This window comes from Centrocercus urophasianus, unplaced genomic scaffold (genome assembly GCF_019232065.1).
Source record: "Centrocercus urophasianus isolate 14NV4802_14NV808 unplaced genomic scaffold, USGS_Curo_1.0 seq_74, whole genome shotgun sequence".
NCBI classification, from domain to species: Eukaryota; Metazoa; Chordata; class Aves; order Galliformes; family Phasianidae; genus Centrocercus; species Centrocercus urophasianus.
The window spans coordinates 1886598-1912015 of NW_024885355.1; the positions used below are offsets into that span (position 1 = coordinate 1886598).

Here is a 25418-nt window from a genome sequence, read left to right on the forward strand (position 1 = left end):
AAATTAAAGAAATAGTGTTTAGGCTCCTGCCTTTGGGCACCAGAAGGCTAATTTGCCTTTCATAAATTCTTGCGCTGAGCAAAAGAGAGGTTACTTAATGAACTGCAGGAAAGCCCTTCTAGAATAATTACTGATGGGGAGAAAGTCTCAATTATGTGTTACTCAGAACTTTGCTAATCACAACAGCTAACGGGTCACATGCACGCAGAAACCTGCATCTGTCTGAGCTGGGCTCGCACTTGGGGATTTCAAACTGAGTGTGATTTTCTGAGTCTTATTTCCACAGGAAGTGATTCAGACACCTCCTGGAGGCACATTTTATGTACATCAGTCATGTAATCTCTGGGAAATAAGGCCATGCTGAAATGTCTCTATTTGGGCACACGGAATAATGGGAAATGCTACACTGTGTTTTTAAGTGTTTTGGTAACTCATGAGTTTAGAAGGAACGAACTAAAGAATGAGAGACAGTGAAAGAAAACCTGTGAGCAGAGACAGAGGGGTGAAAGATGAGCGAAGAACTGAAGGACTGACATATGGATCGTAGTCAGATGAAAATGTCTTCGTATTCAGAGGGCTCCTCTTAACCCAGCTAGAAATATATTAGAACTTAGCAGAATTGAAAAAGTGCAAATAAATGATAGTGCTCTCCTTCATGTAACAGCATGGCCAGGGATTTATGCCTGTGGGAAACCAGTGTGTATATGCACTGACATGCACGCTCACATCTGCACACAGAGAAAATTGATATCAGAAATAAACCATGTATTAAAAGTATTTTTGTCAAAGTAATTTATACGTTGTCTTTTCACAACAAGTTTTTCAAATGAAACAAAGCACTGAAAAAAAAAGTCAATGACTTGCAGCAAGATGGTAAAATACGTTCTTGAATATCTTAACTTGTTTATGAGAAAAATACAGCAAAAACCCACAAACCAAACACAAAAATCTGCAATTACAGGCTGTTTCTTGGGAGCTGGTCTGTCTTGACTGCGAAACAACATGAGCTGTGTCTCTGAATGCCACATCGGGATGTGGTTTCTTTTTTTTGTTGTTTTTTGTTTTTTGTTTTTTTTGTTTTTTGTTACAGCATTTAAAAACAGAGAAGAAAAAGAATGGAAAACACCTATCAGTCCTCATTTTTTTTTCATATCAAATAAATATGGAATACATTGGCAACGAATGAATCGCATTCTGTTGGCGTTTCTCCCTTGGAAGGCTAAATTCTGAATGTGCTACAGCACAGATTTGTGCTGCACCTCAACACAGCTACAGCACAATAGTAAAGGTGAGAAGTGCTGTGGCTTTTACAGGTTATTTTAGAGGGATGTGGTGTAACACAGCATTTGTGGCTCTCCAGGCTATATGATTCTATGAGGAATGGAAGACCCTGAGCACAGTCTCTGATACCCTACAATTCATAATAGTAATGCAGGGGCTTGAAGGCAGCATTTTATTATGAATTTCTCACTTGCTGAGCCGTCTGGAACAAATATAACTAAACGTATTTTCAAGGTGATGAGAGAACACAGGAGGGAATCTCTTCCCTCAGCACTGGTGAGGCCACATCTGGAGGGCCAGCTCCAGTTCTGGGTCCCCAGCGCCCAAAGGCGCCCTGGGCACACTGGTGAGAACCCTGCTCAGGGCCACTGGGATGCTGAAGGGCCTGGAGCTGCTCTGCTGCTGAAAGAGCTGGGGCTGTTCAGCCTGGAGGAAAGGAGGCTTGGGGAGAATCTCACTCATGGCCACAAATCCATGCTCTGCTCGGTGCTGCCCAGAAGTTCCAGGCTGTGCCAGGAGGTCCCTCAGGTCACCAGGCTGCACTGCTGTGTGCAGGGAGCAGAGAGGGGCTGGGGGCTGCTCCTGGGGGAGCTCCTGAAGCCCTGGACGTGGTGCTGGGCACCCCGCTCCGAGTGTCTGGGCTGGGACTCTGAGGTGCCTCCAGCCTTTAACACTCTGTCATTCTGTTGTTCTACGATGTGAGGACTGCAGGATGGCTGTGAGATACACCTCCAGTTGTGCTGAGAAAAAGAGATTCCTGCTTCCTATTTCTGCAGTTCTGTCTTTGCCAACAGTGCTCGCTTGGGTTTGGCCCTTTAACCTCCAAAAGGAACTCTTCAATGACAGAACCAAATTCCAAGGACTCTTACAGATCCCGTGGCATTCTTCCCAGAAATTAAGATGCTACTTTAAAAAGATCCACTGAATTCTATCCCACTGTATTCCAGTGACGGCAGCAGACCAACTCTGCACATCGCATTTGTCAGCAAAACACATAGGAACTACTGAACACAAATGGAAGAACTGGGAGCGTATGTCATAAATGAACTTTACTTAAGTCATCTGCAGAGCTTTTGAGCACCCATTTGATTGTGAACATGTGTTTAAACCCATCAAGCTCACTGATTTATTTTCTGTCATGAGCTACATACATTCAGTGCATTAAATGCAAATGGGACTGCTCAGTGGCCAAAATTTATACATGTTAAACGTTTTGCAGAATAAGGGCCTGAGAGTTGCCAAAACTGTGCCCTGGATGAAGAAGGAAAGATCTTCTATAAGGAGCTGCTTGATACAGTAATAGTGTTTAAGAGGTCTAGCTAATATAGGTAGTCATTCTGCTGTCTTGAATCAAACTTACTGACACCTTCACACTGCAGAAACATAAAAAGAATCAAGCATCTGATTGCTTTTCAGTGCACTATCTTCCTCCTCTAAAAAAAAAAGAAAAACAAAAACAACCAAAGGTTTTATTTTGTTTGAAAAATTGTGCTTTTTTGTTTTTTTCAGTTGCTATTGAATTGGTTTATCTCCTTTATGTCGCCTCTGTTTGTGTAAAATTCTCAAAAGGAACTGGTTTGCTATACCTTTCAATAAAACATCTTAAAACAGGCTCCTTCGTGAGAATGCTGTTGTAAGAGAGCTCTGGAATTGTGGTTTATTACCATGGGACTGGGGAAACAAAACTTGAGTGAGAAATGTGGTTACTGTATTCTACAAGAACGAAATTAGGGAAGGGGACTTCTATCTGCTCATGGGGTTGCAGTAATTCCTACCAAGGGTCAGTCATTTACAAACTCTCTGGTGGAAGAGGCACACATGCCAAAAAACCTTTCTGCACAGCTAGAGCCACAAGGTACAAACAGGGTCTGTAATTACCATTAGTAACCTTGCAACTTAGGAAATGGCCAAAAAAACATCAGGAAATTGACTGAATTCCCACCAGATGAAGGTTTTTCTTTTTGTAAAGAAAGGTGAAAAACTGAAATTCCTCCTACAGTTCATCAAAAATAGCCCTGTAAATTTGCACCATTCATATACACATTCCTCTATAGCAGTGCATCAATTCCCAATTCATTCATGTCTTTATAAATTTAACTCTCCTCAGCCCTTTCTTTCTCTCCCTCTGGTTGCTTGAAAGGAGGTGCTTTTCAAACAGGAAATGTCACCCCCAAAACACACAATGAAGTTGCTTTTTTTTTCTCTTCTTTTTTAAGGAGGAACTGTTGCATTTAACTGACTTAAGTAAGTTTCCAACTTCTCTCCATGGACACGTAATCCTCGTTGTCTCCTTTTTATGACCAAATTTCACCATCAGTGGACTTGTGAAGGGGAACTTCTCTCTCTGATTGATTATTATTTTTTATCTGCTACTCCTTGTGTCTTGATTTCACCACTGCTATGGTTTCATCCATGTCATCAACACTTCACATTTTTTCTGTCTTGTCTGGCTCACAGCGAATAGAAAGACTCACACTTGTTTCAGTTACATACTCAACCACCAGTTTCTTTCTGACTAGCTCACTATTGCTCCTCATAATTTTAAAGTTTTCCATAAATGTGCTGGGCTGATATAAAAAAAAAAAATATTTAAGGCTTCTAATACCATCCTTTCCATTCCTCCAGCCCTGATCCTTCTATAAAGCTCAAAATCCTTTTGCTCTGAGCTATTTCCACTCAGAAAATACTTTCTTGTTCTGCGATGCGATGTTTCCGTCTCCGTTTGATTCTTTCATCATCCTGCTGTTTGCATAACATATCAAATTTCACCTTTTTTTTCCCCTCCAAGACAATTAATGGCAATAGCCATTCTTATTTCTGACAACCCACTGAGTGTACAATGCCAGCTGGACCACAAGCTGATTTGGAACACAATTCACAGCAGAAGCATCCCTCTGGCTTTACTTACTCAACTCAAAAAATCCCACTGACCCCAGTAAGGGTTACAAATAGGCTAAAATGTGTGGCATCAAAGTCCTCAACATAGTTACATTTTTCAGAGATGTGAGGCTCTTCTCATATCCTTGAATACTTGTCAAGAAACGGAACAAAAAAAACCTGACTTTCTAGCCTGGTGCAGTAAGTGCACTGCTTATTTGCAGCTGTTTTTATTTTTCTTTTGCTCTGGTTGGCTCCCAAATAATCCTTTTTACTATGTTTTATCCTTTATATCTATCCTCCTCATTCTCGGTTCCGTTGCTTTTTGTTGCTCTTTGGAGCTTTGATTAACCACACCAGCTTTGTGCTGCAGAATCGCACTCAATGAATGGAGAGGGGAATGATTTATTTTCTGAGTCACCGCTCAAAAGACAAACTTCCATCAATCAAAAAACCAGACAAGAGAGTGTGACACCACAAAGTGATATGCTAGGAGGCGCTTACAGCAAAAGGGACAGGTGGTCTTTGATAGCTGACTTACATTGCAGGTCACTAATCACGGAGATTAGCAGCAAGGTGATAGACAGCACCTGTTCTAGAAGGCAGCATGTCATATCATCCAATTTTCTGTCAAAATGAAGGTGTTTAAATGGTAGAGATAGCTTTATGTGTCTCCTATATAGTTATGGCAACAGAGCGATGAGAAAGCTGGAAGAGTGAAATATCTTTTCTCCATGAAGACGTGAGCATGAATGCTCGTGGGTTGATTCAGTCCACCTTTGTGCTATGGGAAGCAAAGTTTTCTCCTTCAAAACTGTTTATGCTAAAATGGCATCAACTAACCTGGCAGGACGTGCTTTTTTTCTTTCTAAAATAGATTCTTCTCATTCCACTGCTTTGGGCAATTTTTTCCCTAATCTTTTATTGCTGCTGCCCTTTGTAGGATGAATAGAGCCACAGAAAGCTTAGCAGAAAGATAGATTTTATTTTTAAATTGTTAACTAAGACCTAATGTAAGTAAGTAAGGTAAGTAGCAAGCAAGAGTCCTTTTCTTCATTTTACAGAGGAATGAATGAGATACAGGAAGGCAGAGTAACTTGCTTAAGGTGGTATAAGAAGAAAGCAACAGAACAAGAGAAGACTTTTGATCTCCCAAGCAGACTCTGATACTGAGCCTTAGATTTTTTGAGAAACAAGTCACACGAGCACTTCAGAATACTTAATTCAAAAAGTTTCTGCCAATCCATGTCTGATATCTTTGTGTGAAAAGAGTTGCATGAACTTCAGGTATTATTAACAACATGCTCTTTCATGTTTGGATAGTGCCCTTCAGTCAGAAAAGCTGTGAAATATACACACCTACAGCTATGTCTGACCAGTGAAATCCCATGGTGAGTGACGAAAACACCACTCAGAGGCAGAAGAGAGAGAGCTTTTCACCCATTTACGCATTAGTCTTCCCCAAAACAGCAAGAGAAAGTGGGATCCAACAGTCATGCTATTTGGGAAGTTAGCTTCAATCCAAGATCCTAAACTTCAACTGGATATGTCAGGCATTCAGATTCTTAAGTGACTCTATGGCTGTAGTTACTAACGTCCTACACTGTTATCATTTGGTATTTGCCATCCTAGATGAAACAACTCAGTCCTTTGTGACAGTTCCCATTGCACTTTGGTGAGGATGCTAACACCACCTGGTACCAGGTTCCGTGTTCTTGTGTCATGAATGCAAAATAGTGAACCTGGGAAATCTTTTCTGGCCATTTCCATTTGTCTGAAAACTTCTGTGATATTCCATAGCTGGTCTGAAGCACAGACCAGGCATGAGTGTAGTGTTGAATGCTCTTATGTTTTCAGCAGACATTTAGTCATCTATTTAAGAGTAATTCAAATTGAATTCTTATTGCAAGGTGATTGTGGGCTGCAATGATCTGATCTTAGCAAATATACAACCATGGCTTAAACAGTGTTATATTATTTACCAGGATTCAGGGAGATTCTTCTGTTGCATAAAAGATTCCTGTGTTTTTTATTAAACTTTAATCTTCAGATTTATAATAAAGGTTTGAATCCCAGGGAGTCCTTGTAGGAAATAAATTAACCTGTAGGTATAACATCCTTTCACATTTTTGGCAAAGACCATGGAAAGAAGCAGGCACAAGAGAGAATAATGAGAAGTTAACTCTTCTTGGCTCAAACCCAGCTTGAAGAAAGTAACAAAACCTCTCTTTTCTGGACAAAACCACTGAGCCTTTCTTCTGCTGGTATGGGACTTGCTTGGCAATTGGTAATATCCTGTCCAAAAGATGTGGTTTGTGACCTTTCCATAAATAAATCTAAAACTGCAATGAGCTGGAGGTCCAGAAAAGCTTGAAACAGTAGTGGAGATTTGAGGTATTGTGGGAAAGCATGAAGCAGGCTGGAATACAATTTACCCTAATTATTTCAGTTTTGCAAACCTATAGGTCTCCCTTCTTGAGTTGCAGCTTTTAATTTGTGAGAGGGCAAGATTTGCGGGCCAGAAATTAAAATATTTTTGAATATATTTTGATTACTGTGAGCAGTGTGCTGCTGTTGTCATCAAAATCCTACTCTGGCTTCCCCCAAAATGGAAATTACTTGGAAAACAGTCTTATTTTTACATTGAAATAGCATTTATTAGTCTAGTAAGCCATTCTTGGACAAAGGTTTCTTCAAAACCTCAATTTAATAGATAATACATGCAGCTATTTGCTCAGAGAGGTTGTGGATGCCCCATTCCTGGAGGCATTCAAGGCCAGGCTGGATGTGGCTCTGGGCAGCCTGGTCTGGTGGTTGGTGACACTGCACATAGCAGGGGGGTTGAAACTAGATGATCATTGTGGTCCTTTTAAACCCAGGCCATTCTATGATTCTATTTAAATAATGAATGCCAGAAGAACCAGCTTGACAGTGTAGTCTGATTGAAGTTCAAGCTTCACATTTTCAGTCATTCACAATGTCAGTCTCAAGCACTGGGTGTGCAGGGTGCCAGGAATCCACAAGCTGAGTGGAATCAGCCTGCATGTTAGTGAGTCTCAGAGAGAGGAAGAGATGGTGGCATCAAATGCAGATGTGACATCTCCATTCTAGGCAGTCACTGAATGAATCTCACTAAAGTGCACTGCACTCCTTCCTCTACCAACCACCAGGTGAAGATTTGGGCTATTACCCGTGATACAGGAGATTTAAGTCTTTAATCTGAATTAGGCAGGAAAAAATCTGGAATGTGTCTCACACATCCCAGATGAAGGCACTAGGCAGAGGTTTTCAGAATCTGCTTGGGAGAAAATTTGCTTTTTTCACTAGAGAGGAAAAATGGTCTAAGTTGTGTTTTCTTTTCTTTCTTTCTTTTTTTTTTTGTTTGTTTGTTTGTTTGTTTGTTTGTTTTTCTTTTTTTTTTTTTCTTTTTTTCTTTTTTTTCCTGAAAAGCAGCAGAATGTGTTTTAAAAATCTTGAGACATCCTGTAGAGAACAAGAAAAAACTGGTAGAAAAATCATTCAGCGTGGTGAAAAGACCTCTTGTTTCGGGAAAACGTTGTATCTAATTCCCGAAGAAGAGAATGGAACCTAGGGAAGACCTCTAAGTTCCCTTCCAGTACTCGAAGGGAACTTGTAAATTGGAGGGAGGACTTTTTGCATGGACTGATGGTGATAGGACAAGGGAGAATGGTTTAAAACTAAAAGAGGAGAGATTTAGAGATGTTGAGAGGAAATACTTTACTCAGAGTGGTGAGGCCCTGGAATCGCTGCCCAGAGAGCTGTGGGTGCCCCATCCCTGGAGGTGCTCAAAGGGCAGGTGGGACTTGGCCCTGGGCAGCCTGATTTGATGGGTGGCAACTCTGCCCAGGGTTGGATGGGCTTTAAGATCCCTTCCAACTCAATCCATTTTATGATTCTATGATAATTCCTAGTGTTTTCTATGGCCAGCAAGAAACTTACATTATAAGATGGTGACCCATAACAGAATGTAGCAAGAACATCAGGACATCCAACCTCTTTTCCCACCATTTGTTAAGACAATACCAGTAATTAGACATATTTTCTTCTGCATCCCTCTCTACCAAGTAAACTGAATAAGGAAACTACACTTCTGTATTACCCCTAAATGAGCTCTACTCGACCAAAGATAATGCACACATTTCTATGAGGTTCTGGAGAGAAAATAAAGGGGAATTAAAAGCTCTTTTTCTGCATATAGATGCTCAAAGCAGAACTAGTCATCTTGGTATCAGAGGATAACTGAATTATCTTTACACATTAACACTTCTTGTAGGACTATGCATTAACTAATCAAATGTCTGACTATACTTAACTCCATGCTTATTAAGTCATGTGTCAGATTTGACCATCCTGTGAAGAACACAGTTCATGGGAGCATGATTGAACTGGGTCAGACAAAAGGACTATCAAAAGCTATATCCTGTCCCCCAATGGCAGGTGCTTTGAAAAAGCAGAAATTGGTTACAAGCAGTGCTTTAAACAATAAGCTTGTTCCTTCCTCTTGATACACTTGCAGTACTCTAATGATCAACAAATTTCTTAGTTGGACCACTGGGTTTGTCAGTCTTTCGCTGACCCATCCTCTGCAGATTTGTCTAATCCCATTTGACACTCAAACACTTGTGGCCTTTGCAACATCCTGTGAACAGTCCCATAATGTAATTATGTGCTGTGTGAAAAAGCACTTCCTTTTTTCTCCTTTAAACTCTCTGTCTGATGTGTACAGGTCTTGTCTCTTCTACGAGGATACTGATGAACCTACAACCCTTTCCATAAAAGCAAGGCTTTGAACTCATATCCACTTTCAAACTTACCTTATTTATCATTATTATCACTAATTTCTGCTTTCATGGCAGAGAACTGAATGAGGAATGGGACTCGTTGGAAAGAAAGCATGTTTGCCTTTCTTCCCTGCAGTCACCTCTGCAGGCTTTAGTCCTGCCTTGAAACACATTGTCACTATCAGGAGTGTTTGCTGCAGAAAAACTAAGATCAAGAAAACACTTTGTGGATAAAGCGTAAACCCTGTCATATATCTGTAACCCTTTGTGTAGGTATCATGCTGGTGTACACCATGTATGTAACACTGAGTTCAGTCCACATCTTCCTACACCCCTTGGATCCAGCCTAGTGTCTGAGCTGCTTACACAGAGACAGCCGTAACTGAAAGAGAGGTATTGTGTAAAACTTGCACTATCTGAATTCTACTTTTTTTTGGAGAGGGACAAGAGCTTGACTGTGAATATAAAGAAATAGAATAATAGTTTGTGCCTGCACTGCCTTTCAGTACTGCAGTTATGTCATAGGCTCAACAGAATTTGGAGGAATGCATTCAAAAGTATGCTAAAAAGTCATATATATATATTGATCTGCCTTTTTGTTTGTACTACTTACACAAACAATCTGCAAAACTCTGTGACAAACAGCATGAGGAAAAGTAAATTTTGCCTCCCTCAGTTGCAGGCAAAATCAAGTATCTGGCCCAGGTCACAGGATTCAAGCCACTAGCATCCAAGCCTCCTGCAGGATTAGTCACAAGGCCACCGTGTCCTTGTCTTACAGTATCATGTGTGAAATTGTCCCTGCTCTTGTCACAGATGCAGAGTTACTGGGTAATCTGTCCTCACATTCCTTGAGCAAGGAAAGAAGCAAGACTGTTTTCTTCTTCTGATAAAATCCCCTAAAGAGCCCAACTTCAAACTAAGTTTATTAAAATATGAATTATCTGCAAAAAGACAGCAAAGAACCATGAATTGATTTCTGATTTTCTATGGACTTATTTCAGGACTTCTCTGTGAGATAATCAGAGAGCATTGAGAGATGCTAGGGATTGATTAATCAGTATAACCCCCACCGTGTCTAAAGCTAAACTTCCAATTGCACATCAGGCTTATGTGGTAGCAGTATATTTCCCTTAGGTAAAATGCCTATGGGAGAAAAATAAAGAGATAAAAATAGTAAATTAGGTATATAAAAGAATTGCTATTTGTATTTGTGAATTTCTATGTGGTTTTGTGTCTTTTTTTTTTTTTTCTTGAAACAAAGGGCTACTTGACTGGAATAACAAGGAGAGGTATCATCTCTACCATGGGATTTTAGGCAGTTGCAATTTATGATACAAAGTGAGAGCTCCATCTGAAGTCCCTACAAATTGCCACTGCTTGACACTGCCTACACTCTGGCAAGAGGACTCACACCTGATTGCTGGGCTGCCGCTCAGCGCTACGATGTACAAGATGTGAACCAGTAAGTTACACCTTGATGCACTCTTTCTGCACTCTTTCAGACATACAAATGCTGTAATGCTGCACAATGCACTAAGGAGGGGGATTAGGAAGGTAAAGATAAGTGATACTATTGTACTATATACTACATAAGTGATACAGTTGTCAATAGAATATTGTGTTCATATTATCCTTGCAAAATTCTGTTCATTCAAATATATCAGAACAATATCAAGGCTTATTTTCATGTTATTTTATTTTTTTTTTTGCTTTCTTAACACCATGGCAAATAATCTGGAGGTGAAATTTACATTCTGATTTTATGCTTTGATGGTAAAACTGCATGGCAATGTGAACAGAATGCCCATACAAGTAAAATTTGTCTTACTTAAATTTAGACATCTATCCTGAAAATACCTAAAACTAAACAGCTTACACTTGCTTATTTTTGTAATTAATTAAGACAAAAAAAAAAAAAAAAAAAAAAAAAAGGATTTCTAGGGCAAGATTTATAAAAATAAATGAAAAACAATCTATTTTAGACATCTATTATAAGTATAGATAAATTTTACCTGGAAGTGACTATGGCTCTCCATTAGGCTACAAAGAGAACTTAGGTTGAATAGTTTGGCAGTAGGGGTCCAAATCTGGTTGAAATAGTCAAACTGTAAAGTTCTTAATTTAATTATGATGCTGTATGATTGTGTTTTCTTGATGATTTAGCCCTTCAAGGAGGTGCATCTTTCCCATATTCCAGGCAGAAGGGAGATGACCTGACCATGGTCATGCAAGAAGTCAGTGTTAAAGATGAACAATCCCCAGCTCATGTTTGCACTCCATAAAACTATTCACTGGAGTTCATTTACTCCATCAATATTCAGGAAAGCCAAATATTTTTCATATCTTCCAGTGCATAAAATGTTAGGTAAGATCATAAGTGATTTATCCAAGCCCAAAATAGAAACTGGATTTCAGATTATTGGTACCAAGATCACTGATTTAGTGACTATGCGATAAGTTGTTCAATTTGCCACAGGAAGGCATATGTTACACATGATTTTCTGTGGCAAAACAGAATAACTGATTAAGTCATTCTCATAATGAGCAGGAAGGTTTTTTCCTCTCCATTTAACAAAAGGAGTGGGAAGATTCACTGGTCTGCTGAAGGAGAGCTTTGCTACCATGCATTGGAATCCAGATGGAGGAATATTCAGCAAAGAGACAGTGCAGAATTAAAAAGGAAAGGAAAATGAAAGGAACTGGGGAGTGAAGAAGGTAACTGAAGATGTGAATGGCTCTTTTTAGCCAAATCTTTAATGACTAGTTAGACTAAAGATTAGAAGTAATTGAACTAGCTCTCAGTCAACAAAAGATGCAAATAGATTGTAAAGCAGAGTCAGATTACATTAATTTACACTAAACCGAAAGTAATTAGTTAGTGTTTGTGCAGTGCTTAGAAAGCAGAAAGTGCTGTATAAACATTAATTATTGCTATTTGTTTCAAGGAGATGCAACAAACACAATTTTTTATATGTCTTATAAGGTAAAAGACCAGCAAAGCAAAACTCTGGAAGAGGCTCTCCACTATTACACTGAAATGTGATGGAGCACCACAGGCTTATTTCAGTAAATAGCTCTGAACTGTGAACTTCTGAGTTGAAGTCATAAGGCGAATTTCTATATCTGGAAAGTCTGTCTTCTGGAAAATAATAAAATTAATAACAATAAAAAGCCAAGACTAGATGCTTATCGTGTGAGCACTATCTCTCCTTGTACTGTGTGCAATTCTGACCTTGCACAAGGCCAAAAGACAGGAGAACTGAAGAGGTCAAGGGCACAATTCTAAGTAATGAGCAAACCATCTTCATCTTGGACCGTACAATCATTCCTGAGATGGAGAGATAGTTATGTCTGCTGCTGAGAAGCAAAAGACTGGGAAACAGCACTAGATTCTCTTACGCCCAACTTTACCACTAATTTATTGCGTGATTTTGGACAAGGCATTTAACCTTTTGGGCCCATTATGGGGAAACCAGATATAACCATTCCTAGCTGTTTCACAGCCAAATAAAAGGTCTAGTTTGATGCTTTTAAACATGTCATTTCAGTCAATTATCTGTGAGACATAGATCATTATTAAGAAGATGATTGAGGAAGTCTAGGAGTCTGAAAAAAAACTTATTGGGTGAGATCATACAGTTTCAGGATGGATTTCGGGCTATGACATGCTAATGATTTGCAAAGATTATTAGGCTCATCAGAATCATGGACATAAAAGGGCCCTAACGTGAAATGCTTATCTGCTTATTGCAATAAATTCTTGAACTAATTTCCTTCCTACACTGGCAAACTTTTGCGGGGAAGAATGATAAATAGCAGAGGTACAACCACGTTATATGTTTTAACATTGCAGTGGATAATTGAATTTTAAAAAGTAATTAATAAGGAAAAAGAATATTTAGCTAGGATATGAGCTAATAAAGGCCTATGTATACTTAGTATGCAGGATTCTCAAAGCAGTATATAGACGTTAATTTATTAGCTAACAAATTATTTCTGTAGAGAAGGAAGTGGTACAGATGGAGATGGGTGAGATAGCAACATCTTTAGATGTGAGCTCCTGAAACCAAATGGGTCATTCTACATATCATTACACATTACAAGTGAGGCTGGATCAGCACTTGCTGGATGCAGAAATCCTCCGGAAATTCAAATATCCTTTAAACATAAGTTTGTTACCAAAGTTCAGGCTCTGGGGTTTGAAAATGTCAGTCTTGGTGGAGGAATGGTTCTACCTTTCAGTGTTCTGATGGCAAACCCAACTTGAGATTATGTGATTCTATGAGATGTTTCCTCCTGCTAGGACTCAGCTTCTCTGCTGCGTGCTGCCTCCCTGGGGATACTGATGCAGCATCTTGTAGAACCATGCTATAAGCAGAGCGAGGAAATGGGATGGAAATAAAAAGAAAATGAGCCCTTATCTGCCAAACCTTTTTTTTTTTTTTTTTTAAACCTATTCCAGATGTAATTGGGCAAATTTAAAACCAGTCTGAATTCAAGGCGATACAGGTAGTTGCACTGGCATAGGCAAGAAGACAATACATTGGGGTGGGAAGAAAAACAGATTGAGAAACTCCTTGCCACCAACAAAACTGGAAAACAGAACCACATCCTCTTTAGGTCACGACATACAGGAATTCCCTGGATCTAGAATCTGTATTTCTAGCCAGTTTCTCAAGCCACAGATTTCTAATAACCTTTCTAATACATCTTTTCCAGCTCCAACTCCTACCATCCAACATCTGATGTACATTTTGTAATACACTGAGTTATTATTGCTCTATTTCTGCCAAGAGAGCTGCTGCTGCTTTACAGAAGCTGCCCTGCTAAAATCCCCTTACTTCTTGTCTGCCCTTTATTTATTTCTCCTTTCTTGCAGACCCAAGTTTCTCTGTCATTAATTGTAATTTCTCTTAATAATTTATTGCCTCTTCAATATTTTTGCCACACTGTTTTCAAGAAAAGTTGAAAACTGTTGAAAGTAAACCAGCCAAGCACAGTAAGCATTTTCTTCCTCTTTTTCTTCCCTCTTATTTCAGTAGCAACTGTTGGTATCCCATTTAGGAGAAATGCATGTGAAAGAATGATTAGCTCTTCCACTCTGCCTTGGACCTTTTTGTTTTGTAAATCATGCTGTGTGCAAGTTATTTTTAAGATATTCTATGAAACACATTATTCTCCCTGTATTTCTGACCAATGAGGAGTGAATTGGTTGTGTCAGTTCCTGTCTGGCAATGGGTTTCACACCAGCAATGGCTTTCTATGAATGCCTGATCCAAAGCCCATTGAATTATCTAGAAGCATTTTCCACTCATTTTGTTGAAGAAGAGAAGTAGGAATTTATAAGCTCAATTCTGTCTACAAAACCTTTTAATATCTACATTTATGGCATGAGCTGCACTGCAACAAATTTCAGCCCTTGGAAGTAACAATGCTTAGGATGAAAAGGAACAAAATTAAGAAATTGGAGTCTTTTGGAAATCGTCTTCCTAGAGTGACCCAAAATTAACTGATGAAGTAACTCACAACAGAGCATGTTGGCAATTTTTTCAGATGGGTAGTGATAGGACATGGGGGAATTTTAAACTAGTTTTAAACAAGGGCAGAGGATGTTTGAGTTAGATACTGGGAGGAAGTTTTTCCCACAGAGGGTGGTGAGGCACTGGAACAGGTTGCCCAAGGAGGCTGTGGATGCCCCATCCCTGCAGGCATTCAAGGCCAGGCTGGATGTGGCTCTGGGCAGCCTGGGCTGGTGGCTGATGACCCTGCGCATGGCAGGGGGTTGAAACTAGATGATCATTATGGTCCTTTCACCCAGGCCATTCTATGATTCTATGACTTTAGGAGCCTCAAATATGCAAGGATCCCCCAAAAGATCTTCAGGGGGCCTTGCGTTTGATAGAGCATGTATTTCTCCAAAATTTGGCTCATTCTTGACATTGTAAGCATAGTGTTTACTATCATGAAGGTATTTTTAAAACTTTCATACTGTAATTATATGTTGCTGGGGTTTGGGACAGCTTGGCATTCAAGCTGTCACTGAACACATTCAATGCTGTGTTGGGTCATTAGGCTTATAAACAGGTTGAGCCTAAACACTGGGGCCTGTGCATTTAAGCTGATTTCTTCAGTAGGTAAGGACATATTTATATTTTCATTTAGCTTGAGCAATACCAGCACCTGCCACTTGCTCTAAACAGAGCAGTTAACCCATAACTCCCTCTGTCAACTCCTGTTGACAGAAAGCAAAGCAGATAAATTAATGGCTCCCCTGAGAGGTAGGAACTGAGGAGACTCACGTAAACAAATACCTCACAAAATGCAACTGTGTTAATGGGAAAGAAAGAAAAAGAGAAAAACCCACTCACTATCCTTTGCAGACACAGCAAGAAGAAAAGCAGGGAAAGACAGAGGCCATTCTGCTTGGCCTGTGCCCTCATCTGAGCTGGTTTGGTTCCTTCAGACCTGATACAAACTGAAGAGCATTCAATTATTTCTTCTGTCAAGGGCCATTATCAAGATGCTTAAATAAGCCGGTGCTGGCACACTGGGAGGTCAGTGCATTGGGCCCTTGTTTGGGAGCAATCTAATTAAATGTGTTGTTTTTTTTTGTTTTTGTTTTTGTTTTTTTGTTTTTTATACTATTCGCTTCTTTATCTCTCTCCCTGTTCTGTTTCTCTTCTTTTTCCTATGATGCGAAACTCTCACTGTTTTACTCAGTTTTCTCGTTTGAAGTTTTCGAGTGATCCTGAACAACATAGGTTTGTGCAGTTTGCTCTGAGGCAGAGAAATGTTCGCATGGACAAAAACTTAAGGCAAAAGACCTTCCTTACCTCACACTAGTTGCTCACTAGTTGACGATAGAAGCAACCATGTCTCCCTCATCCAGTACAATATTATTGCAGAAATATAAATAAGTTGAATGTGCTTCTGCAGATCACTTTTCTGTGGTAGGAATGGGAATTCATGAAAAACCTTAGGATAAATGTAGTTCCCATGTCCCAGTGACCCTGCTGTGCCAGTGAGGACTGCACCCATAACTCCCATCTGCTCTGCATCCCCAGATGTTGCAACATCTGGATGGAGAGGGTGTGAAGATGTTAGCCAGATCGAAGGATCTTAAGCAGCTATCTGTCTCCTTCGCACCTCAGCTCACCCAGGAATGTGGAGGAGAAGCCCAGAGCAGAGCTTTCTCCTGGGTGTTAGGCTACAAATTGCAATAAAGGGAAGGATGTGTGCAGGGGAAAGACAAGTTCAGCTACAAAGGAAGGAGCCGTAAAGGGAAATGTTATTCACATGTGTTTTACGTCCTACCCTGGCATTGTTTAGTGTATTGGTTTGGACCGAAGCCAAAGAATCAAACAACAGTCTCTGTGTAGCCATAGGAGTTATGGTAACAAGCAGAGGTCTTGGGTTTGGAAAGGATTGTTTCTTAAGCAGTTGCCTCTGAGGAAGAAGTGGGAGGAACACTCTGAAGTTGCAGGGATACAATGGCAGTTGTGGTAGGGCCAAAAGGTCTACGAGCTCTTCTGTACCCTCCAGCCGCACATCTCCACTCTCCAGCAATCACTGGCTGCTACTGCGCGTCCTCTTAGAAACACAGAAGCATGGAATCAAGGTTGGAAAAGACCTCCAAGATCATCTAGTCCAGTCATCAACCCAAGTCCTGCTGGAGAGCTTCTGGCCACAGCTCTGAAAGCAAGTGGTGGCATTGAAGTTGCAGTGATATTATTTCCCAGCTAGCCCAGATACCACATCACCACTTCTTCCAGAGGTTAACAGTCCTGTCCTATAAGGGCGTCAACAATTAGGAAATGTGCCTACCTTTGAGCCTCATTAATGCAAAGCCAACTGTTATAATTCAATTTATTAACTTGGTTGGCGTGAGAATGGGAGATGTGAGCTTCTGTCCACCTTCCCTTCCACCGTCTCTGCTGTAGCAATGACAGGAGAGCAGACTGAAAGCCAGGGTTGGTATTAAGTTCCTAATTTCAAGCTGGTCTTGATGGGAAGACTTTACAAAAACATATGAGGAGGGGGTGTTACGATCACAGACAGATGTCATTGAGATCCTCGCCTACGGTGAGCAAGCTTGCGGCTCTCTTGCTTCATGCTTATCAGCTCTCATTAACTGATCCCTATTGGAGTGGGAAGCTGTTTTGTGTGGGAAAGAGGAGAGAAGGTGTAAACCATGTATTTGTCTCTAGGATTTTGGAAACAAATGTAAATATGAGAGGCAATGGGCCCAACCCAATTGCTGGGAAACCTGAACTTGGCTGACTCAGTCTAACACTTACACCTATAGGGCGGCAGACAGAAAAACACTCCAAAAGAGCATTTAAGTATGTTAATTATGTTAACACTAGCTTGTCTGCATCCCCTTCAAAACCAACATCTCTAACCCGTTTTCTAGCCCTTGCTTGTGTTTTATAGACCAGTATGAAAACATCAGTACCTTTCCAGCTTGCCCAGGGTTTTATACAGGCCAAGGCTGAAATGAAAGCATTTCAGTAAGAGATAAGAAGTGGCCTTAGTAATTTCTAAGTTTGGAAACAAGCGCATTTAAACTTTCTCTAAAAGAAACAAGGAGAAAAGCTATAAATGAACACTACATTTATTGCTAAACAGGAATACTAATAACATATTGGTATTCGATCTGATTTCTCACCACTCTAATCTGGGAACAGATCTACAGAAATCGGAGACACAAAGGCGATATCTACACTAGTAAATCAAATATTTTATTACAGTAAATGAAAGTCTGGGTCTGTTCCCTGGTACTGAGGCCAACTGGCATGGAGAAACATTCATCTATGTAATAAACCTTTCTGGTATCCAGAAGAGGGTGGCTGTAGTCTTCAGCCTTTTGGGATTGGTCCCTGGCTGATGTTAGTAGTGCCTGAGCTGTGCTCAGAAACTCTTTGGCCCAGGTCAAAGCATTGCCAGAGGCCTCTATTAATTGTTATTTAGCTGTTATTTAGCAACTTAACAAGATAAATAATAACCCTTTGGCACTGCTTAATCTGATAGCATTTACATAGCCAAAACTGCAGCTGGCAGGACTGGGTAGCTCTGTATATACAGTAGTTTTCAGATTCATTTGTAAAAGAAAATGTACTCATTATACTGATTATAAGCTAAGTACACAAGCAGCAATTTCCATGTGATATCCTGCTCTCTAACCCAAGTCAGTACTACCCTGAGTGTTGGAGCGGCTTTGGAAAAGCAAAGTGGTTACTGTTTTAGAGTGTCATACTTAAAGGTAACAAAAACTGGGACCTTGGAACTAAGTTGTGTGAGAGTAAAGGCAGTACCAGGCAGAGATGATGTTGTCAGGTTGCCCTCCCAATTCTAATCTCTTATTTCAAACCATTACATGGAGTTCTGCAAATCAACAAACAATGCTAACAATAATGTGGGACTGTTTAAGAAAGAAAGATGCCATTTGGGGGGATTACTGGACATGAATGCTATCCCTCCAGGCTCTTGATGGAGAATGAATTGGAATTGTGTTGTGACCAAATGAAATATATCTAAAGCTCCCCTAAGGATTGTTTTGCAATTTTGTTAATATTTTAAAGGCATCCCTTGATCTGTGTGGAGCTATGGTTTCATTATGTTCTTCTGTCTCTCTTTTCCCTCTTCAACTTCAGATCTTCTGCAATCAAAAAGATTTGACCTTAATAAGGTGCATTACAAGCAATTGATTTTAAAACCTTTGAGCACACTGAATCCAGCAAGAGAGCATGCAGTTGAAGACTACCATTCTTAAAGAACTGGGCTTGGCCATGAGCATAAGAAACTTCTTAGAGGCAAAACAACAAAAACTTTCCCTCAGATACATGTGAAAGAAATGCAGAGCCACAATTGTCCAGAGTGGCTTGGTGGCCCAATTCTGAAAGCTTGTCACTGAGTTGATTTCCCAACATTATCTACAATCACTTATAAATTACTCATAACACTTAAAAATAAATATATATATATATTTTTATTAAATGAAAACTAAATAAGCAAGTAGTGGAAGGACAGACCAATAGATGAATGAAAGCCTACAATCTTTGTGCACTTTTTCTATGAAAACCACTCAGCAGAAACCTAACAGGAACAAAGCTATCTACCTCAGCAGTATTTATGCTGCTGTTTATCTTCAGGATGGTTGACACAAAGGTGTGCTCTCCCTGAAGGCCAGGGCTGTGACTTTGCTTGACATCTGTAAAGTGCCATCCATCAAGTAGATTTCTCATAAATTCCAAGATGATAGAAACCGTGGGCAAAGCAGGTCAAATGCTCTGGCCCTGACCAAGGGAAAGGGAGCTAAGTCATGCTATCCCTAGCAACAGCCCAGGTTCCTGCTTATCGATCATCACAAAAACGAGCTTGTTTTCTGCCTAAGCTCTTTCTCGTTATGGAGATATATTTGCTTTTATTGTTTTTGTGGTTCTCAAATACAGATATCACATCAAGGTAAAGACAAAGGTAAAATAACTGAAGAATTGTACAGTCATAAGTTAGGGAAGTTTCCTTGCTAAGCTGGCTGTGCTGTGAATACAAATGTCCCATCAGTAAGAAAGTCTTTGGGATGACCACAAATGGTGTGTTGCAAAAGCTCTAGTTACATCTGGTCAAACAGAGACAGAGGCAAAAATTTGAGAGGCAAACCCTTGGGATGAGTCACTTGATACCTCCTAGTCAGTCAGCAGCAGAGCCAGGAACTGCATGGAAGTCTTCTGATTCCTGATCTAGAGCTTGGATTGAATTTAGGCTAGTCCCAATTTCGGGAAGTTTATTCCTTCCTGTCATAGCTGGGAAAGCATTAACTGCTGGAGAAGACATTTTCATCTCAAGTTTGTGAGCTAAACTGCTAAAACCCCTTCTTCCCTTCCTTTGCCACATATCTTGGCTTCTTTCCCCCTAGTTAAGTGTATTCAAATATGAAGATGCTTCAATGAAGTCATGAGTGGATATTTCAGTGGTGACTTCACACGCTCTTTCTTAGTTTGACGATCAATCCATTTTCTTTCTTTGACTTTCAAATAAAACAGAGCTAGATTGTTGGATATTTCCTTTTATCTGTATTACTTTAAGACTCATTTAATATGTAGACTTCAGACATATGTTTTATTTCTCTAAAAAGGCACCTGCTTGACAGCAGAGGACCAAGCAATGTCCTAAATCAGAATTCATGCAGTGACATTACTGCTGCTAGTTGAGATTAGATTAGTCCTAATGACAGGAGGGCAGTTTACATAGGTGTAGAGGAACCTCATTGTTTGGCGAACGTGGAGAGAGTTAAAAAAGACCTGGATCAGAGGAAGATAAGGAGAAGCCTTCAGTTGGTGTAGATATTTTTTAGCAACCAAGAAGGAGTTTTTCTTTCCAAATTAAGATGATCAATCTCCAGAACACCAAAAGAGGCAAGCAGGTCTTGAAGGTGTTTTGGAGTTTAACAAATTTAGTTGTGCTCCAGGGTCAGAACTGTTAACATATTAAAAATATATATTTTGAAGGTAAAGAAGTGAGTAGTGGTACCCCAAATGAAGGAAAACATTGGAGGAAATACACAGCAGAAATGCAAGATGTGTAACAGGAACTCTCGTTTCCTTAAGGCCCAAGCAACCTGAGGCTAGCAAGCCCTAACCACTTAATAACCAAGCCCTTAATAACCAAGCCCTGATAACCACTTACAAGCTGTCTGATAAATGGATCAGATTCTTTCTGTCACACTTGGCTGGGAATGTTGGCCACCAAACAGAGAAGTGGATTTGTGTGGAGTAGAAAGCCCACGTAGACCATGCTGTTTGTTTCACTGCTTTGTGAGTCACTGCTGGAGACAATAAATAGGACCTTGAAGAAGATCCTGGTAAAGACTGTGCTTTGAAAGTGGTGATAATCTATTTATGCCTACTGTAATGTGATGTTCTTCAAACTTCTGTTATGTTAAGACCCGACCCACTGAAACATATGTCAAAGACAGAAACTGAAATTTTTATCTGTTAGTGTAAGATGGACAGGACGGTGCATGTACTGGAGAGTCTGTTTCGAGAATAGGACACCATGTAAGCTTGTCATGGCATATTAGAAGCAATGAGGTCAGGACATGGTGGCTTCATCTGTCCAGAAAAACTTGTTGCCTGCTTCCAGATCAGTAAAAGTTGACCTAGATCAGTTCAGCTGAGTCTCAATGATGCCAGATCAAGCATGTAAATCCAAAGCCTCTTACTAATAGAATTAAATTGGTTTGTTTCTGTATAATCCAATATATGCAAAGGGTTTCTGGAAGTTTTGCTCTTTCTTACCTGTAAAAGAGGAGGTAATCTTAAAAGCAGACCAGAACCAAGAACTGTTCAGCCTTATACGTGTGTTCCATAACACAGTGCCAAAGTGATCCCTTTTTCCATGAATTGTTACCTTCTTTCTCCCTCTTGAAGTCTATCAGGCCTCCACACCTCCTGTACTGCTGCCTGTTGATGGATACACTTCTGTTAAGGGAGTTTTAGTCCCTCCAGACTGAGGAGGAGAGTCCACTGCGTTTGTAGAATCACAGAATAGCTTGGCTTGGAAGTGACCCTAAAGATGTAGTTCCAACTCCTGCCATGGGCTGGTTGCCTCCTATCAGCTCAGGCTGCCCAGGTCCCATCCAACCTGGCCTTGGGCACCTCCAGGGATGGTCACCCACAGCTGTGTGGGCAGCAGTGCCAGACAGGGCCTTGCTGCCCTCAGAATAAAGAATTTCCTCCTTGCTCTCAACAGATGTCCTAGCTGCTCCACCATTCCTCAGCATTTTAAACATAAACTGTAATGGAACAGTGGAGGTGTTCACTCCCTGTATTGCAGTTCTGTATCCCTATCAAAGCTACATGACATGAGCAGTAAGAGCAAAGGTATTGTTTCTTTCATTTGATTTAGGGTGTTACTTGGAGGGCAGATGGGGAAAGCAGTGTGTCTTCATCTGTTCAAATCACTGACCCCGTGGCACCACTAGCTCACTGCAGTATCATAATACCTCCTGCAGCATGGAAACATACATGTCTCTACGTGACTCTGCAACAAGCCAGCTTAGAGTGTGTCATATATCCCTAGATGGTTACCAAAATATATCAGCATGCTGGAGAGGGTGTGTGTGGGGAGGAAAGCATAAAGAGAATGGGTAAGAAGGACTGATTTATTAAACATCTGCAATAAATGCATGCAGATTGGCAAGCGTTAGAGACAAAGGAGTTATAAAAATCCACAGAAGTCTGAAAGACCCAAGCATCAAGGAAAAATGGGAATAGATATCCGTGCTATTTTATTAAGAAGAAGAAGATTTGATTAAGAAAAAGAAAATTTCTGACTAATATAATGAAATATTTGACTAATGATCAGATCCCTTGAGGAAGCAGAATAAAAATAAAATATAAAATAGATCAAACATCTGAAATAGGATTTCCTAGAGCACAATAGAAACATGTATGTAGATGAACAGCCATATTTTGGATTGGATGTGGAACAAAGTATCTTGGTAGGCTCTCTTCTGCTTCTTAGGTTTACTGTACTGGCTAAGTAACTGTGGATACATACCAATGACTTTAAACCCTGGCAGATGTGGGCCAAGCTCCTAATCAATTTACCACTGCCCAGTATTGTAACAGAAAAAGAAATCAAGGTATTTTGAATTAATGGAGATCTATTGCTAAGTCACAAGGATGGGGTAATCTCCACAAACCCAGAATGCAAATCGTTGACCCCAAGAAAGCCTAAATTCATACTACTGGCGTTAGAAGGATCACTCCTCTGTGCAGAAAACCTTTGGAACTGCAGAACTGCCATAAAAGCATCTTCCCCTCCAAACATCTGCTTGTTATTTGTATGAAGCGTGGGCTTGATTCCTTATTCTATGGCAATCCCTAGCAGTTTGTAATGGCTCCTAAATAATCCTTAACTTATCGCAACAGCTGTTGGAAAGTGGCCCAGGAGGGCGGTTGAGATGATAGCTTGACTGAAGACAGGAGATTCTTCTCATAGCAACTTTGACAGAGAGGAGAATCAGAGCCATCAAGTAACATCACTAAGCTTCACAATATTCCAGTGTTCTTGCTTTTGTGGAGAATATTCATTGGAGATCTGGAAACTGTCAGCTTGTTCCAGCTTTGTAGTACCCTCAGGGAGGAAGCAAATCCTCTGCTGGCTATGAAGATGTGCAGCCATCACTACAGTAATTGAATAGCAACAGAGTAAAAGCGAACAGACCTACCACTACAGAGAGGGCACCAGAATGAAGGGACTTAATTGGCAGATGTGAAATGCTTAGCATTAGTGAAGACAATGAAAGTTCAAATTCGTGAGCATTAATGCAGACTTTATCTGATCTACAGTATGTCTGTGCCTTAAATTTCCTCTAGAGCACAGCTGGGTGTTAATCCCCTTTTCATGTTATACCCCTTTCTGGCATTGAATACACTTGTCAATTAAAATATATACTTTGATGTTAGTTCAGGCTTTCCAGAGTAAAGATCTGTAAAGTCTCACCATGACCCAGGATTAATTAAGAAGGGCCAAATTTGATCTCATTTATGGAAGTGTAAATGTGTGGTAACTCTACTCCTTGCCTTGCAAGAGAAGATGTTTATCCTTGGTTGTAAATTTTTTATTATTATTTTTTTTTATTTTATCTTAATCCAGAAGAAGATAAGGCAGCTTTATCCTTCAGCTAGCACTTTATGAACTCCATATTCTTGTGGACTTAGCATTACACTGAATCTATAAATAAATAATTCCGTCTCTGAGACAAGTTATCCAAATGACCACAACTTGCAATCTACTGAAATACTTGCAACAAAATGGAAGTTTATTGTACTTACCCTCTATGGTTTGAAGTGCTACATTTCCAGTCATCACTGGTCTACATTTGCACGAAAAATCCTTTCCATTGACTGGTGAGAGTGAAACGGACACAGAAATGAAAATAATCTCAAATCACAGAATCACAGAGTCGTAGAATGGATTGGGTTGGAGAGGATCTCAAAGATCATCAAGCTCCAACTCCCCTGCCATGGGCTGGTTGCCAGCCACCAGATCAAGCTGCTGGGACTCTATCCAGCCTGGTCTTGAATGCTGACAGATTTGAACTCCAGGTTCTGGGCATCCATAAATTCTCTTGGCAACATGTTCGAGTGCCTTACAACCCCAACAGGAAGATAGCTAAATACAAGTTTATGCAGTAACAGGCATGAGGTCATCTGTATCAGTTTTGTTACACATTCCAGACCAAAATGATATGCCAACAATTGTTCTTTTATGACATTTATTTGATTTATGATGACATTATTTTTTAAAATGGTCCCTATTAAATGTTGTATCTTATGAAGAATTCAAAATTCGAAGTGGTTCTTTAAGTACAAGAAAGACCTCATTTCAACATCAGATGCATGGGTTTTGCTATGTGAGCTGAAGACACAGTTCCTCACATGCAAGTCAGCCACTGACTACTGTGGCCATGAAACATGTCCAGAGAAGTGCAGCAGATCTTTGAAGGGTCTGAGCAAAAGTCTTGTGAAGGGTGGCTGAGTGAACAGGAATGATTCAGTCTGGAAAGAGGAGGCTCAGGGGAGATTTTATTGCCCTCATACAACAAGGAGGTTGCAGCAAGGTGGGGGAGAAAGAGGGGGGGCGGGTCAGTCTCTTCTCCCAGGTGACAATGATTGGACAAGAAGTAGTGGTCTTAAGTTGCACTTGCAGGGCAGGTTCAGGTTGGTTATTAGGAAAAGAAGAGTGGTGAGGCACTGGGACAGGCTGCCCAGGGGGATTTAGAGCCACTGTCCCTGGAAAAGTTCAAGAAACAGGTAGATGTGGCACTAAGGGACATGATTTAGTGGTATGGTGGTGATGAATTGATGGTTGGGCTATAAGACCTTGGAGTCCTCTTCCAACATTCACGATTCTCTGATTCTATGGATAGATTCATTATCTCTTCCAGTCAAGTAGTGATGGTAGCCAGATCCTCCATACATCGCTATGGATGGGTTGTTCACATAAAAGGCATGATGTGTACACAAAATCTAGATGTGGCTTGGTAACTTGACATAAGGAGTATTTGTGGGAGAAATCAAATAGCCCTTAACATGATTTCTAGTGTGCTACTAAGAAGACCCGGAGAGCGTTTGAAGAAAAAAGGGATGCAAGATAGATTACCCTATAAGCTGGCAAAAGGAGAGGACAACAAAGGCTAAAATGATGTTCAGATTAACCTGGTTAGGTATTTGAAGCACCTTCAGCCATCCGATGGGGCTCGACAGGAACAGTGCTGGAGTGGAGGGAGCAGAGAGAAGAGCAAAGCCATGCAGCTGGAGGAGGAACCATTAACCAGGCACTAAATACAGAGATAGAGCCCTTACTGCCCCCAGGAAAGGGCAGTCAAAGACACTAGTATAAATTGAAGCCAGTAAGAACCCTACTCTTCCATCCCATTTACCCTTT

General features: G+C 40.3%; 1 protein-coding gene across 1 annotated transcript in view; it reads right to left on the reverse strand.

Moving 5' to 3' along the window:
* The window catches only part of TENM4 (teneurin transmembrane protein 4), a 594301-nt gene that overhangs the window by 344209 nt on the left and 224674 nt on the right, over positions 1-25418 (reverse strand). The window lies entirely within an intron of this gene.